At 50.3% G+C, this 14300-nt stretch overlaps 1 protein-coding gene across 21 annotated transcripts in view; it reads left to right on the top strand.

The window, feature by feature from the left end:
- The window catches only part of NFASC (neurofascin), a 195377-nt gene that overhangs the window by 98010 nt on the left and 83067 nt on the right, over positions 1 to 14300 (top strand). Inside the window, exon 1 of one of the 21 annotated variants that reach the window (XM_070474616.1) lies at positions 1631 to 1761. The exons of the other annotated variants lie outside the window; for them this stretch is intronic. The gene's annotated coding sequence lies outside the window, so the exon portion shown is untranslated. Of the gene's footprint in view, positions 1 to 1630; positions 1762 to 14300 lie in introns of those variants that run through there. 21 annotated transcript variants of the gene reach the window in all.

Below are 14300 nucleotides of genomic sequence, written 5' to 3'. Positions count from 1 at the left end.
CACTGAACCACGAACGAGCAACCTGGAGGCTTCTGGGCTGAGGGAGTCTGACCTGGAAGCCTGAACAGAGAAGCGTTTCCCTGTTCTTGAGTGTGGGTGTCTCTGCCTCATTGCTCCAGTTCCCTTTTCAGATGTCTTCTTTCCTCCCGGAAAGAGTTGGGGATTTGGGCTGGGAGGATGCAGGCAGGGAGGGAGCTGAAAGTTATTAACGGGATATGCTGATAACATGGATTTGGGCTCTGGACAAAATCCAGCTCTCCTTGCTTTATGACTGTAGGAAAGTTTCAAACCACTCTAGGTGTATACATGGGGGTAGTGAGGAATATCTTGTGGTCAAGATGAAACATATAAAGGAACCCTACACCATGCCTGGCATATAGTAGGCTTATAGTAGGTATTCAGTATGAAAGTTATTATTTGTCATAGCAACAGTGGCTCGGATATACCTGTTTTATGAAGGTAGTTTCTTTTGGGGTTCTTCTAGATCTGCAACTTGCCTTAGAACAGTGTCAGGTTTTGGGGACCTCCTGGGAAATCCATCTGACCACAGGACTTTTTCACCTGATCGTTGTTCCTAAAGACAACTTGAACATACTGACAGTAGCAGGGACACAAGGTTTTTTTTGCTTTGCATTTGGAGGACTCTGGTTGCACTAATGCATAGGTTAGTACAATGGGCGTGTAAATATCTGTGGCACAGCATAGGAGCAGACCCCAGGTGCGTGCCGGAATCAGGGGCTGGTCCAGCTTTGGGTTGCTGTGCCTCCTCTCTCGGCACTTGCAGCCCTCCTACTCTCTATCTCTGTGCTCCCTCCAAACGCCCCTCTGCCCTCCTCCCTGGGCACACACACTCAAGGTGGTCCAGCCACACTCAAGTTGTCCACTCAGGGGCTCCACCCGGGAGCCCCCGCTTCTCCGATGACAGCAGTGTCCCTGCCCAGCAGCCCATCTGACGGGCAGCCGGAGTCCTACCCTGCCTGACGCAGGACAAACCTGTTCTAGTTCATACCTCTGGACACTTCCAGTCTCATCTGCAAGCCTAATATTGGTTCAGAGCTTTTATTTTTATAGTGCATTTGTTTAGATTAGCTGTGTCATTTGACTTTCATGAAAATTCTGTGATGAGGACAAGGCTGGTGTCATCATTCCCATTTGATTGATGGATAAGTTGAGGCTTAAGAAGTTACTTCTCTTAACATCCACATAAAGAATTCGCAACAGAGCTCATATTAAGACTCAGATATCCTGAACTGTGGGCCATTTTTCTTGCTGGGACACCACACTGCCTCCTGCAGTCTGAGGCATCATGAAGGGTCAAAGGATCAGAGGACTTTCAGGTTAACTGGGAAACTTAAAAAAAGAAGAAAATAAGAGTACACACATATGGCTACTGAGGGCCCAGGAAGTTCTGAGAGGAGGAGGCCCGAGCAGGCTCTTTAGAGGGTGGTAACAGTCAGCCTTGCCTGAATCAGCCCTGGAGGGCTCCCCGGCCACCCGCGCTCGGCATGTTCCCTGTAATCCTCCGCAAGGCAACTGTGTGAAACCGGGTGCATTGTTACCACATTTTACCGGTGTCTGGACTGCAGGTGAAGGAGCGTGTTCAGCACTCACGGCTGAGAAGGCGCCTGCACCCGGGTGTAACCGTGGCGGTCCTGCAGTGCTGGGACCACACAGCTGGCCGTTTGACTTCGGGGCTGTGGAGCATTCTCAGGGTGGGCTGGCTGCACAGATGATCTGGGCAGGACTCCAGCCAGGTTCCAGGTGGAAATCTGATTTCATGTCTCCGTTTGGGAGGCCTCAGATGAGCACGTCCCCTGTCTGTCTGTCTGTCTGTCTGTCTATCCTCCTCCCCTCTGGCTCTCCTCTTGTTCCGGGCCATAGCCGTCTCCGCCAGCGTGAGCACCTGCCTGCGCTCAGACTAACCTCTCCCTCCCTCGGCGCCTCAGCTCCTGGGCCTGCCAGGCGCTCGGAGCAGACACCTGCCCTGTGACACAGGCAGAGGACCCACCAGCCTCCCCAGGGCTTCGGTTTCCCAGATGGCATCGTTTGGTTAATTGCATTCACAGCCCTCAGCCTCTCTGCCAGGTGCTGGGCCTTCTCCCTCCAGAAACACTGCAGCGGACCTCCCTGGCCAGGGAGGCCTCAGGACCACCGCTGGGAGATGATTGGGGGTGGGCCGTGGGGCTTCACTGGGAATTCTCCTCACCAGGACCAACTCCAGGCCCCTGAGACAGCACCCATGCTTACCACCGTCTCCTGGGTTCTGAGGTGTGCATGGCTGAGAGTGGAGCCACGGTGACTGCAGGGAGAGCTGGTCCCCTCGGTGGCGCGTGCTGTCTGCCTCATCTCTGTGGAGGCGATGCACTGACTTCTGCCCCCGCTCCGCCCTGCTGAACCCTCCACCGCTGGAGCAGCCAGTGTCTTTGGTGTCGGTATCATAGCCAGCACTCAGCCGCAGACCCCTAGACAAACAGGGCATCTTATAACGCAGGGAACAGCATTCCGTCTGTCCCACACCCCCTCCTCCAGGCTCCTGTATTTTCACATCTCCAGCCTGCAGAAGCCTGCCAGGACGGCAGTTGGACCCAGACCAGTGTCTGTGTTGGATGTAAATGCATAGGGCTGGAGGGAGGGGAGGGAACAGATGCCGCTCCCTCCTGCTGTCTCGGTCCTTTCCTCACTGTGCCTCCCTGTCATGTCAGACAGGAACCTTCAAAATGCAGCCAGGGATGTGCTACCCTTGGAATATTAGCAGCTAAACCAATATTGACAGCAGGATGGAATCCTCAGAACGGACCTGGCTCCTTTCAGGTCGATTCCCGCCTGGCGTGGTTATGTCGTGGGTTGTGGGGCCGCTGGTGGAAGAGGCTGGGTGAGCAGGGGTGGAATTGGGGTGGAGGGTGTGACCTCCAGGAGTTCCTAGTGCTTTGGCTCAGGACGCAGGGTTGAGGCAGGAGAAAGGGGAGCGAAGGGCTGCTTTGGCTGCTCTGGAATCTCGAAGGAGCCACCCTTCTGTCTGGTCCACAGTGCAGATAACCATGTAATCAGAGAGTAATGACTCCTTGGCCACAGAGCTAGTGTATGGTTATTAGCAGAGGCATTGTGTATTTTGTAGATCTATAAGACACATCTAGGTTCAAAAGTCCAGCTTGTCCAAAGCCATGTAGCAAAACATTGTACCATCTGTCACTTGTGGGGAACAAGAAGTAACCGATAGTTTTTGAAAGTTAAGTTTGGGCCCAGCCTTGTGTTAGATGCTATCATAGTGGTGGTTTAGTTGCCAAGTCGTGTCTGACTCTTGCCACCACATGAACTGTCCATGCTCCTCTGTCCGTGGGATTCTCCAGGCAAGAATACTGGAGGGGGTTTCCATTTCCTTCCCCAGGGGATCTTCCCGATCTGGGGATCAAACCTGGGTCTCCTGCATTGCAGACTGATTCTTTACCTACTGAGCTACAAGGGAAGCCCGTTAGATGCTATACATATGCCTTAGCCCTTAAAATGAATGAAATCAACTCATTTAATTAGTAATCACAATACTATTGTAATAAACATATTATCCCAATTCAAAGACAAGAAAGCTAAGGCTGTGACAGAGAGAGAGTAAACGAATTGCTGAGCCGTGAGGTGAGAGCGGACCTAGGGTATGTGGCTCCCGAACCTGCGCCCCCTTCCTGCACCAGAGGGATTACAGTACATCCCTTCCTCTTGACGCTGTGGCTCAGAATCCCTGTCTGACGTGTTTCCCCGGGGCTGCATGTTCCTGGTCGGTCCCCTTCTGCTTTCATCTGGTGCTCATTTCTGTGGAGAGCGCAGGGAGGAAGGAGAAGACACCGCCCTCGGCCCCAGGAAGCTCACAGTCAGTAAGGGACTGGAGGTCCTTCCTCCTCCCCACCCCAAGCTTCTTCAGTAGCCTTCCTTCTCCCCTGCCCCACCCTTTCCGTTCCTGCTTGAGCTCATCCGTGGTTTTCAAATGGCTTTAGAACCCTGGTCTGTTGAAACTGGGCCTGGAATCCCACAAAGAGAGGGTGGAGTAAGCAGCTTAACGTGAGTGACGTTGTGAGCAGATGGGCGCAGATGGTAGCTCCCCCGATGGACAGGGGCCTGCTGCAAACAGACAGCCCACTCAGGGAGCCTGGGAATGCCGTGGTCAGTGACTGGCGCGAGGCAGCGGGGGTCTGGAAGGAAGCTGGCTCGGGCACAGCCGTCACCCTCCGGGGAGCTGCCGAGATGGAGCCTGAGGTCTCTGGTTGTGCTTTCTGAAGCTCTGCTCGAGCGGTGGGTTGCAGTTTGCTGCGGATACAGGGAGTACGCAGACTGCGGCTTGTTCTGCATGGCATCCAAGGAGTTAGCCCAGAGTCTTTTTAAAAATATCAGTATTCGATACATTGATCCCCAAACCTGGTTTTCTCTTAAACCTTTCAGCTGATAAAGTTCACAATTCTTTTTATAAATCTCATAAATTTTAATAATAATGTTTGATTCCATTATAAACTTAAGTTCCTTTGAACATTTGAAGCTATGTTTATAAATTTAATCATTTATTTTCCTTTTTTGAAGTATCACAGTTTTCTAACAAAGCCTTCCAAGTTCTTATGTAATTAATCCTTGTTTCTCATTGATATTTTAAACAATAGTTTCATTGAGATATAATTCATATACCATACAGTTCTCCTATATAAAATATATAACTTGCATATCAACTATACTTCAAAAAAATAAGTTAAAAATATATTATGCACTGATTTTTAATATATTCACAGCATTGGGTGCTAATTACCATAGTTAATTTTAGAACATTTTCATTGCCTTCTCCTTTCACCAAAAAAACCCCACACCCATTAGCAGTCCCTCCTCTTCCCCCTGACCATGGTCTTTCTCTCAGGGAGTGAGGGTTAGTCACTCAGTTGTGTCCAACTCTTTGCAACTCCATGGACTGTAGTCCACCAGACTCCTCTGTCCATGGAGTCCTCCAGACAAGAATACTGGTTTGGTAGCCATTCTCTTCTCCAGGGCATCTTCCTGATCCAGGGGTCGAACCTGGGTCTCCTGCATTGCAGGCAGATTCTTTACTATCTGAGCCCCCAGGGAAGCTCAGTCTTCCTCTAGCCCTAGATAGTCATTAACCTATTTCCTGCTTCTGTAGATTTGCCTGTTTCAGACATTTCATATTAATGGAATGGTACAATACGTGGTCATTTGTGTCTGGCTTCTTTTACTTAGCATGATGTTTTCAAGGTTCATCCACATTGTAGCATGTCTCTCTACATCATTGCTTCTTATGGTTAAATAATATTCCATCATATATATATAGATATACCACATTTTATTTATCCATCCTCAGTTGATGGGACTGTTTAGGTTGTTTCCACCTTTTGTCTGTGATCAACTATGCTGCTGTGAACACTTATGTGCAAATTAGTTCTCACCTGGGCATGTATTTTTAGTTCTTTGCTGTTTACCCAGGAGTGGTTTGCTGGGTCATGTTTTGAGGAACCTAGATCTTCTCATACTAAATCAAGCCCACTTTCAGCCTTCTCGCCAGTCTCTCTCTTTCCATCTACCCAGGGCCCTCCTCACCTTCCCCAAATCTTGGGCTACACGCTTGCACGCGTGGGATCGTGTCCATAGGTTATGACCACTTTCCTCTGTCTCCTTTTCTAACAGGCCGTCAGCTAGCAGGGGAGCCAGCTCTGCTATCCTGCTGTCTTCTCCCCCACGTGGAGGGGGTGGGGAGCTTCACAAGCCCTCTCTTCTCTCCCTCCAGCTGCGAAGAAGCTGTGTGTCTAATTGCTGTGAAACTTTCTCCCTGAGGGTAGAAAACAGGGAGGTGAATGCCGAGCTGGCTCTTGAGTTGTGGAGAGCTGGGGGCTCTTCTCCTTCCTGGAGGCGGCAGAATTTCTCCCCCCACTGAGGGCAGGTTGTTTCCTGTGTCTTTTTAGCTGATGTCTCCAAGCTGATTGCTGTCTGCACACCCTACTTGAAACTTCTGTTTCCTTTACAGCCTGTTTTACCTGCTAGTCTTTGTAAGGAGCCTGGTCAGAGCTCAGTTAACGCCGAGCAGTGGCAGTGAGTGGAGCCAGAATAATGGAAATTCACAGATTTCCACAAACCGTATTGAAGGCAGCCCTGTGCAGCGTCTGATCAGCTAACAGGCAGCAGCACTCACTATATTTGAGAATCTTTTCCATTCCATGTGTGTTTTCTCGTCCTGCATCTTGGAGGATGAGCAAGTAAGCAATAATAATAATGTGGAGAAACTGCACAGCCCCAGAGAGCCTCAGAAAGCTGGCTCGGTTGGACTGCAGCACCGGTGCGCTCCCTGCCAGTGTGTCCAGCAACTACTGGCTTGTGCGGTGGGCTGTCCAGGGTTGGGCTCTGGACCTGATCGCTTATATACTGCGGGCTGCCTCGCTATACCAGGCTGACATATATATCAGGTCCCAGTTGGCATGGGGTCAAAGAGACAGGATAAGGCAGCCTCCCCACTTTCTCTATATATTGGGCTATATGTACAGGGGTGTTCATTGAAGCATTGTGGTGATGGGAGGAAAGTAAATAAAAATAACCTAAGAAACCTGTATGCAGGTTAGGAAGCAACAGTTAGAACTGGACATGGAACAACAGACTGGTTCCAAATAGGAAAAGGAGTACGTCAAGGCTGTATATTGTCACCCTGCTTATTTAACTTATATGCAGAGTACATCATGAGAAACACTGGGCTGGAAGAAGCACAGGCTGGAATCAAGACTGCTGGGAGAAATATCAATAACCTCAGATAGGCAGATGACACCACCCTTATGGCAGAAAGTGAAGAGGAACTAAAAAGCCTCTTGATGAAAGTGAAAGAGGAGAGTCAAAAAGTTGGCTTAAAGCTCAACATTCAGAAAACTAAGATCATGGCATCTGGTCCCATCACTTCATGGCAAATAGATGGGGAAACAATGGAAACAGTGTCAGAGTTTATTTTGGGGGGCTCCAAAGTCACTGCAGATGGTGATTGCAGCCATGAAATTAAAAGATGCTTATTCCTTGGAAGGAAAGTTATGACCAATCTAGATAGCATATTAAAAAGCAGAGACATTATTTTGCCAACAAAGGTCCGTCTAGTCAAGGCTATGGTTTTTCCAGTGGTCATGTATGGATGTGAGAGTTGGACTGTGAAGAAAGCCGAGCGCCAAGAAATTGATGCTTTTGAACTGTGGTGTTGGAGAAGACTCTTGAGAGTCCCTTGGACTGCAAGGAGATCCAACCAGTCCATCCTAAAGGAGATCAGTCCTGGGTGTTCATTGGAAGGACTGATGCTGAAGCTGAAACTCCAATACTTTGGCCACCTGATGGGAAGAGTTGACTCATTAGAAAAGACCCTGATGCTGGGAGGGATTGAGGGCGGGAGGAGAAGGGGATGACAGAGAATGAGATGGCTAGATGGCATCACTGACTCGGGCATGAGTTTGAGTAATCTCCGGGAGTTGGTGATGGACAGGGAGGCCTGGCGTGCTGCGATTCATGGGATCGCAAAGAGTCAGACACAACTGAGTGACTGAACTGAACTGAACTGAACTGAAAGATCCCTTATGAGCAGAGAAGGTTAAAAGATTTCTGGTGGACGCACGCAAACCAGCTGTGCAGGGCCATGCAGCAGCTCGCCCTGTCCAAGCTCTGCTGACTTAGTGTCCCAGCTGGATCTGCCCCCTGCAGAGAGGGGGGCACCTCCTGCCCAGAAGGGGGACATGTTCCTGGTGGGCGCAGCCTGCACGTGCGGCCGGGCCGCCTGTTGGCTTGTGAGCACCAAGGCGCCTGCCCATGCTTTGTGCCCGACAGCCTGGAGGGAGCATGAGAAATTCAGTGGAAAGTCATGATGGGCACCTCAAGGGAAAGGTCTCTTACCTCTTTCTCCTTTCCTGCCCCCTCCTTCCCTCGTTCCCAAGTTAATAAATAGCTAAGCGGTTCAGGTTTCAACCAATAGATTAGTTCTGGGTGTTGGGCAGGAAACAGTTGTTTTCAGCCAAATCCTTAATCCTAAACCCAGGTGTCCCCCTCCGCCGCCTCCCCTGGTGGGAATTGGGGTCACCTGATACTGTTGTTCCCCATCCCCGACTCCTGCTGGGACCCCGTGACCTCAGGCAGGGCGAGGCGGGGCCAGACCTGCCGGTGCCCCTGCCACCAAGGGAGCCCTCTGAGTGGTTAAATACAGCCCCTCTCTCCTCCCAGATCCTCCCTCTGACAATGCCAGGGAGCCAAGCATGCAACACAGCCACCCAGCAGATGGAGACCACCCCCTCCAGCCCTGAGAAGGGAGGAGGGGGAAGGGAACTTGCAGCCACATACAAGGTGTCCTTAGCTGTTGGAAAATCCTAGAGGACAACTGGTTGGACCCCACGCAGGGAGGAAGCAGATCTTCTCTCCTGGGCAGGGGAGAGGCAGATGAAGAAGCAGGCTGGTGAGTGCTCTCTTAGGCTGTCAAGTCCGGGGGCCCAGGAGGGTTCGTGTGGTTACAACCCCGAAAGGGAGAGGGGCAAGGATTGCACGGGCAGCGAAACTTTGTGAAGATGCTGAGGCTGCGGCCGTCTTGTTGGGGGTGAAGGGGAGATATGAAGCATCTAGCTTCACTGGGGAAACTTGGGAGGAAGGCATGGAGCTCCTCCTGCCGCTTCCCATCGGTCTCGTCTTCCCCTCTGTCTTCCTCCTCCCTGCTTGGTGCTCTCTTTGGGAGAGGCTGGGAATCACCAGTACGGGGCATTTGAGTTTCCTAGGAAACCCGTCCGGCCTTCAGATGCCTGTGAGTGGAGGGAGCACGCGGGCTGAGGTCACCATCTGTTGCCTGGTTCCTCCCTTGGCGTGAGAGATGGAAGGGAGCTGTGGACCCGTGGAAGGAGGGGAGCAGGGAGGAGGGTCCTCCCCAGTGCCCAGGGCGACCCTCTGCAGAAGGTGACCTCAGGATCAGGGCAGCTGAGCTGAAACCCTTGGGATGAGGGTGCAGGGAGGCTGGAAACAGGAGAGATGGCCATTCTGGGGTTAGTGCCTAGAGCCCCCGAATCCCTAGTTCGGAGAGTCTGTCTGCAGGATGGAGGAAACAGGGAGGCCCTGACTGAGATCAGACAGAACAGGTGGATTTCAGGGAAAAAGGGGATGAGTGTGTCTGCTGAGTAGGGACAAGGTCTGTCTACTTCATGGGATGCTTTATTAGATGTTATTAGGTTATTGCTGTTATTTTTATTACTCAAGTGTATGCTGTAATAACAGTTTTATTATATGATTTAATCAAGAATTTCTAATACACTAATTCTTGATGGATACAATAAGAGGAAGTATCTGATAAGACGGCTGTTCACTCACTCCACGTTTATTGTACTGGTTTGCTACTGAGGGAGACAGAACATAGACTCAGGAAGTTCAGAGTCTGATGCAGGAGATGGATGTAGGAACAACTAGTCTTGCCAGCAGGAGGATATGTATGACCCCTGGAACAGAGCGTGCTAGGGGTACGGGGAAATCGCAGCCCACTTTCAGTGGGAAGGTAGGGTCTGCGCTGCAGGGGGGTTGCCACTGAGGGCCTCGGCGAGGAGGGGCGTTTGCACTTAGAGGGGTAAGCGGGGAGCACTTCAGGCTTCACAGAGATGGCCAGAGGTCCAGAAACTACCTGGCTGGTCGGGGGGCGGGGGGTGCGAGGCCCAGGCTGGCCCTGCGGGAGAAGCGGCCGCCTGGGGTGGGAGCCAGGTCACAGGGCTTGAGTGGTGCACAGAGAGTGTAGCTTTTGTCTCTTAAGTCGGCTCCTCGGCTTTTTTTTCTGCCAAACCAAACATAATAGAGGACACATACCAGCTCTTTCTCTATTCTTGAAGAAAGAAAAATGAAAAGTGAGTGACAATGTGATTATTACAAGTTATATATATTCTATATTTATATAACCTGAGCCACTTGGGTTTATATTTATGTATACATCATTTGCAACTGTTCCTGGTTGGTACTGGGAACAAATGATGAGAAATTCCTTATGTCCTAGTCCTGAGTTCCCCTAAGAGGGCCTGCCTGCCTGTCTTCAGGGAGCCCGTGGCCCGCCTGGGATACTCCTGAGTTCTTTTCAGACCCCACACACATGGCCCTTCCCCACTCCTTGTTTTGATGGGCTTCTATTTGCTCTTTTGTTTCAGCTCCTTTCTCTGATTTCTGGACAGGTTGCTTCCAGGCAGCCTCAGTAATAAACCCTGCTGCGTGTTTGTTTTTTTAATCTGATGCAGGATGGCTGAGTTTTGCGCTGGCTCAGTTGGGCTTTTATTATCTCTCTGTTCCCCCCACAATACCCTGTGGCAGTGATGTGTGAGTGTATTCCTCAGTTGGTTCTTGTAGTACTATTCTAGTCATTTCATTAATTTATTCTAAGAGCTAGCTGCTGGCACGCGGCCCTGTAGCATAATCTGTTGCTGTGTGTTTCTGCAGGCAGTAATTCAGAAACACAGCCTCAGACTACCTGCAGAGGTGTTTTGTTCACAGCCCTGGGCATTTCGAACCGGACATATTTGGTTCCAAGCTCATGATCTCCCTAGCCCTAGTCACTTCCAGACTTTTCCCCTTTCTTAATTCTTGATGCCAGTTATGAGTGTCATCCCATCCAGTCTTCCAGCCTAGACACCATCCTCCTTCTCACCATCCACTACCAGTCTGTCATCAGCTTCTACCCCTGTTGATTCTAACCCAGAGAACATCCTCAAGTCTCTGGGAGGCCTCAGAGGCCATCAAGCCATTCATCTGTCGCAAACACAGTCTGTTTCACACCTGCCCGGGGGCAACTATGGAGCCTGGAAGCTAGGACGAGGCGAGAGGAGCGATGGGGAGAGGAGAAATAGTTGAGCAACCTCACCCCTGGGCGTGTCCCCAGAGCCTGAGGATGCGGTGGGGCAGAGTGGGCTGCGGCTGAGCCCCACACCACCCACCAGATGGGCGGAGCACCGGGCGGGTAGATCATAGGCCCTCTCCTGGGTTCAGACTCACACGGTAAAGGTCTGTGTAGTGGAGTCACGTGAACAGTGAAACAGCTTCCGTTTGTACCATGCTTCGTGTTCCTATGCATTATTCATGTGATTCTCACAGCCGCCATCTGCAGCAGACAAAGCAGGAGTATTTATTTCCATTTATGAGATTTTAAAAAAGGTTTGGAAAACAAGTAGTTTACAAAAGATAAGTGGCAGGACTGAGACCTTTACTTGAATCTTCCTTTCCATAAATATTTCCTGCCAGGGACCCTGCCAGGCACTGGGGACTCAAAAATGAGCAGGGCATGGTCTGAACCTCAAGAATTCCACAAAGATGGGAGAAAGCTTATGCCAGTGGTGAGCAACCGACAGCCCCCGGGTCAATCCCAGTCCACTGCCTGTTTTGTAAATAAAGTTTCCTTAGAACATAGCCACACCCATCCACTCACTTCTTGTGTATGGTGGTCCTCACTCTGTAATGGTAAAGTTCAGCACTTGTGACAGAAACTGTCTTACAAAGCCTAAAATACTTATTATCTAGACTTCTACAGAAAAGGCCTCCAACCCTTAGTTTAATCATACAGTTTTGCCCATGTGCTAAGTGCCCAGAGAGGTGATTTAAGCTATGGTGGAGATGAGAGGGACTCCCAGCTCTGCTGGGGGTAGGGGGCACGGAAGGGCACAAGGAATTCTTTACTGTGCAGAAGATGTCTGAGCAGTGAAGTGTTGAAGACTGAGTGGGAATTAATCACACAACAAGGAGGGAAGGCCTTTACAGGCACAGGGGCTGGCATTGATAAAGTATGGAGGTTGAATACAGTGTGACATACTTGATCTCTGGGTCAGGAAGATCCCCTGGAGAAGGGAATGGCTACCCACTCCAGTATTCTTGCATGGAGAATTCCATGGACAGAGGAACCTGGTGGTCTACAGTCCATGGGGCTGCAAAAGAGTCAGACACACTGAGCAACTACACGCACAAGGAGGCATTTAGGGGTTGTGTGGGCTTGGAGGGGACTCCAGAAACCTGACCTTAAAGAGCCTTGTATGTTATGTTCAGTAGTTTGGATTTGATCTTACATAGAGCGATGGGGAGAAATGGGAAGGTTTTCAGCAGAGCGGTGACATGATCAGGTGGGGATTTAGAAAAATCACTGTAATAGCAACATGGAAAATGGATTGGAAGGAAACCAGTTGGGAGCTTATTGCAACGAGACATGATGTTTATCAGAGGTAAGCAACTGGGAGTGTGCTGAAGGGAGGGGGAATGAGAGACACCCGGAGGGAGACAGTCCAGGGGCCTTGGTGCCTGGATGTGAGGTGTGAGAAGAAGCGGGAGGTAAGTGATTCCAAGTGTCTGGCTTGGTGACTTAGGTGGGTACCAGCAAACACAGAAGAGAGATGGAAGGTCAGGGGCCCCGTGAAGATACTGGGGACGTCAGGCAGAAGAAGAGGATCCAGCAGTGTGATCAGTGCTGCCATGGAGGCTGGAATGGCCGGAAAGAAAACGGGCCCCTAGAGTGGGGTCTCAGAGGCTAACGAGGAGGAAAGGATGTTCTGAAGGACGCAGGACAGGTGGGATGATTAACACTTGTTACTGCCTCCAAGAGGCCTGGCGAGATAAAGACTGAAAACCCTGAACCTGGCCGTCTGGAGGCCAGTGCGGGTCCAGACAGGAGAGGTTCCGGATGTGGTTGGAGGAGTAATGAATGGGAACAAAATGAGCAAACATAGACGGCATTGACCTCTACTGGGGGAAAAAAACAAACTTTCATGAGAAGAAAGAAAAAATTAGGTACCTATAGGGAGCTATGGAATACAGAGAATGATCTTTTGGTTTCATTATGAGAGAACTTGAAGATGTTTCTCTGCTGAGGCAGAGAGCCAGTTAAGAAGAGTTTGGAAACCTTCAAGAGAGAGCAGAGAGTTGGTGGTCAGGGACCCGGCAGAGGGATGGGGCCGGGTCCAGGCTGAGGCAGGCAGGAAGAGGGGGATATGCTTCTTTAATACAGAGAGTGAAGATCTTGGGAAGTGTGTGGGTTCAGCGGATATTCCAGGTGCATTTCTGATTCTGATAGCTCTCTCAGTTGCAAGTGATAGAAAACAACTGCATCTGGCTTAAAAATTCAGAAGAATTTTTAATATAAACACACATGTAATTTAAAGTCCCCAAGTCGGGCTTTCTTCAGGAAACGCTCCCTCAGTGACTGAGACAGTGACGCGAAGGCTCGGGTCTCACTGTGTTTTCTCTGCTTTCTGCAGTGTTGGAGTGTCCCCACGGTGCGCTCAGAGACCCCCACCGCCCGTCCCTGAAGCTCCACCCTCTCCCGCTGTGGGGGCCCTCACTGCATTCGTTCAAGAGAGGGGAAAACTTGTCTTTCCCAGAGCTTTTAGCAGAAGTCTCCATGAAGCCCAGTGCCTCTGGCTGGATAAGGTGTCCATTCCTAAACCAGCCATAGGGGTGAGAGTTAGAAAGTGCTATTTTTTTATGCTAATCACAGCCCAACCCTAGAATTGCGTAGGATCACTTTAGGGACAAATTCGCTGAAGAAAAATGTCTGTACTACTGTGGACTGAATTGTGCCCCTCTTAAAATTCATATGTTGAAGGTCAACCCACATGTAACTGTATTTGGAGATTGGGTCTGTAAAGAAGCAATTGACGTTGAATGATGTCAGTAGGGTGGGCTCTCATCCAGTAGGACTGGTGTCCTTATAAGAAGAGGAGGAAGCACCAGGGGTGTGTTTGCACAGAGGAAAGGCCATGTGAGGACACTGCAGGAAGGCAGGCATTTGCAAGCTAAGGAGAGAGCCCTCACGAGAAACCAGCCCTGCTGACACCCTGATTTTGGACTGCCAGCTCCCAGAACTCTGAGACAGTGAGTTTCCGGTCTGTGGTACTTTGTCATGGCAGTGCTAGCTAATGAATACAGGTACCGTGGATGGGAGGGGGAGAGCAAGGGTGCTGGATAAACATTCAATAAATGTCCACGAGGTTCTCTGTGTGCTTGACATTGTGTGGGTTGAATAAGACACTGTCCCCCATCCTCAAGGAACTCATTGCGTAGTTGGAAGACCACATTCTACTCCAGGACCTAGAACTCATTACAGCGGGTATATCCCAGCATTCTCTGAGAGCACAAAGGGTGAGGATTGGATCCAGGCTTGGTGGTCCAGGGAAACCAAGGGAGGCTTCCCAGAGGTGGTGTCACCTGACCTGCGCCTGAAAGATAACAGACAGTTGGGTGAAAGAACAGAGAAGGCAGACTAGGAAAAGAGAGTGATATGTGTAAAGTTGGTGTGAAAATAAATGCCAGCCAAGTGAGCA

The sequence above is a fragment of the Odocoileus virginianus genome, chromosome 11, assembly GCF_023699985.2.
Source record: "Odocoileus virginianus isolate 20LAN1187 ecotype Illinois chromosome 11, Ovbor_1.2, whole genome shotgun sequence".
NCBI classification, from domain to species: Eukaryota; Metazoa; Chordata; class Mammalia; order Artiodactyla; family Cervidae; genus Odocoileus; species Odocoileus virginianus.
Note: the sequence above shows the minus strand (reverse complement) of the source record. Positions and strands in the feature narration are given on the sequence as shown.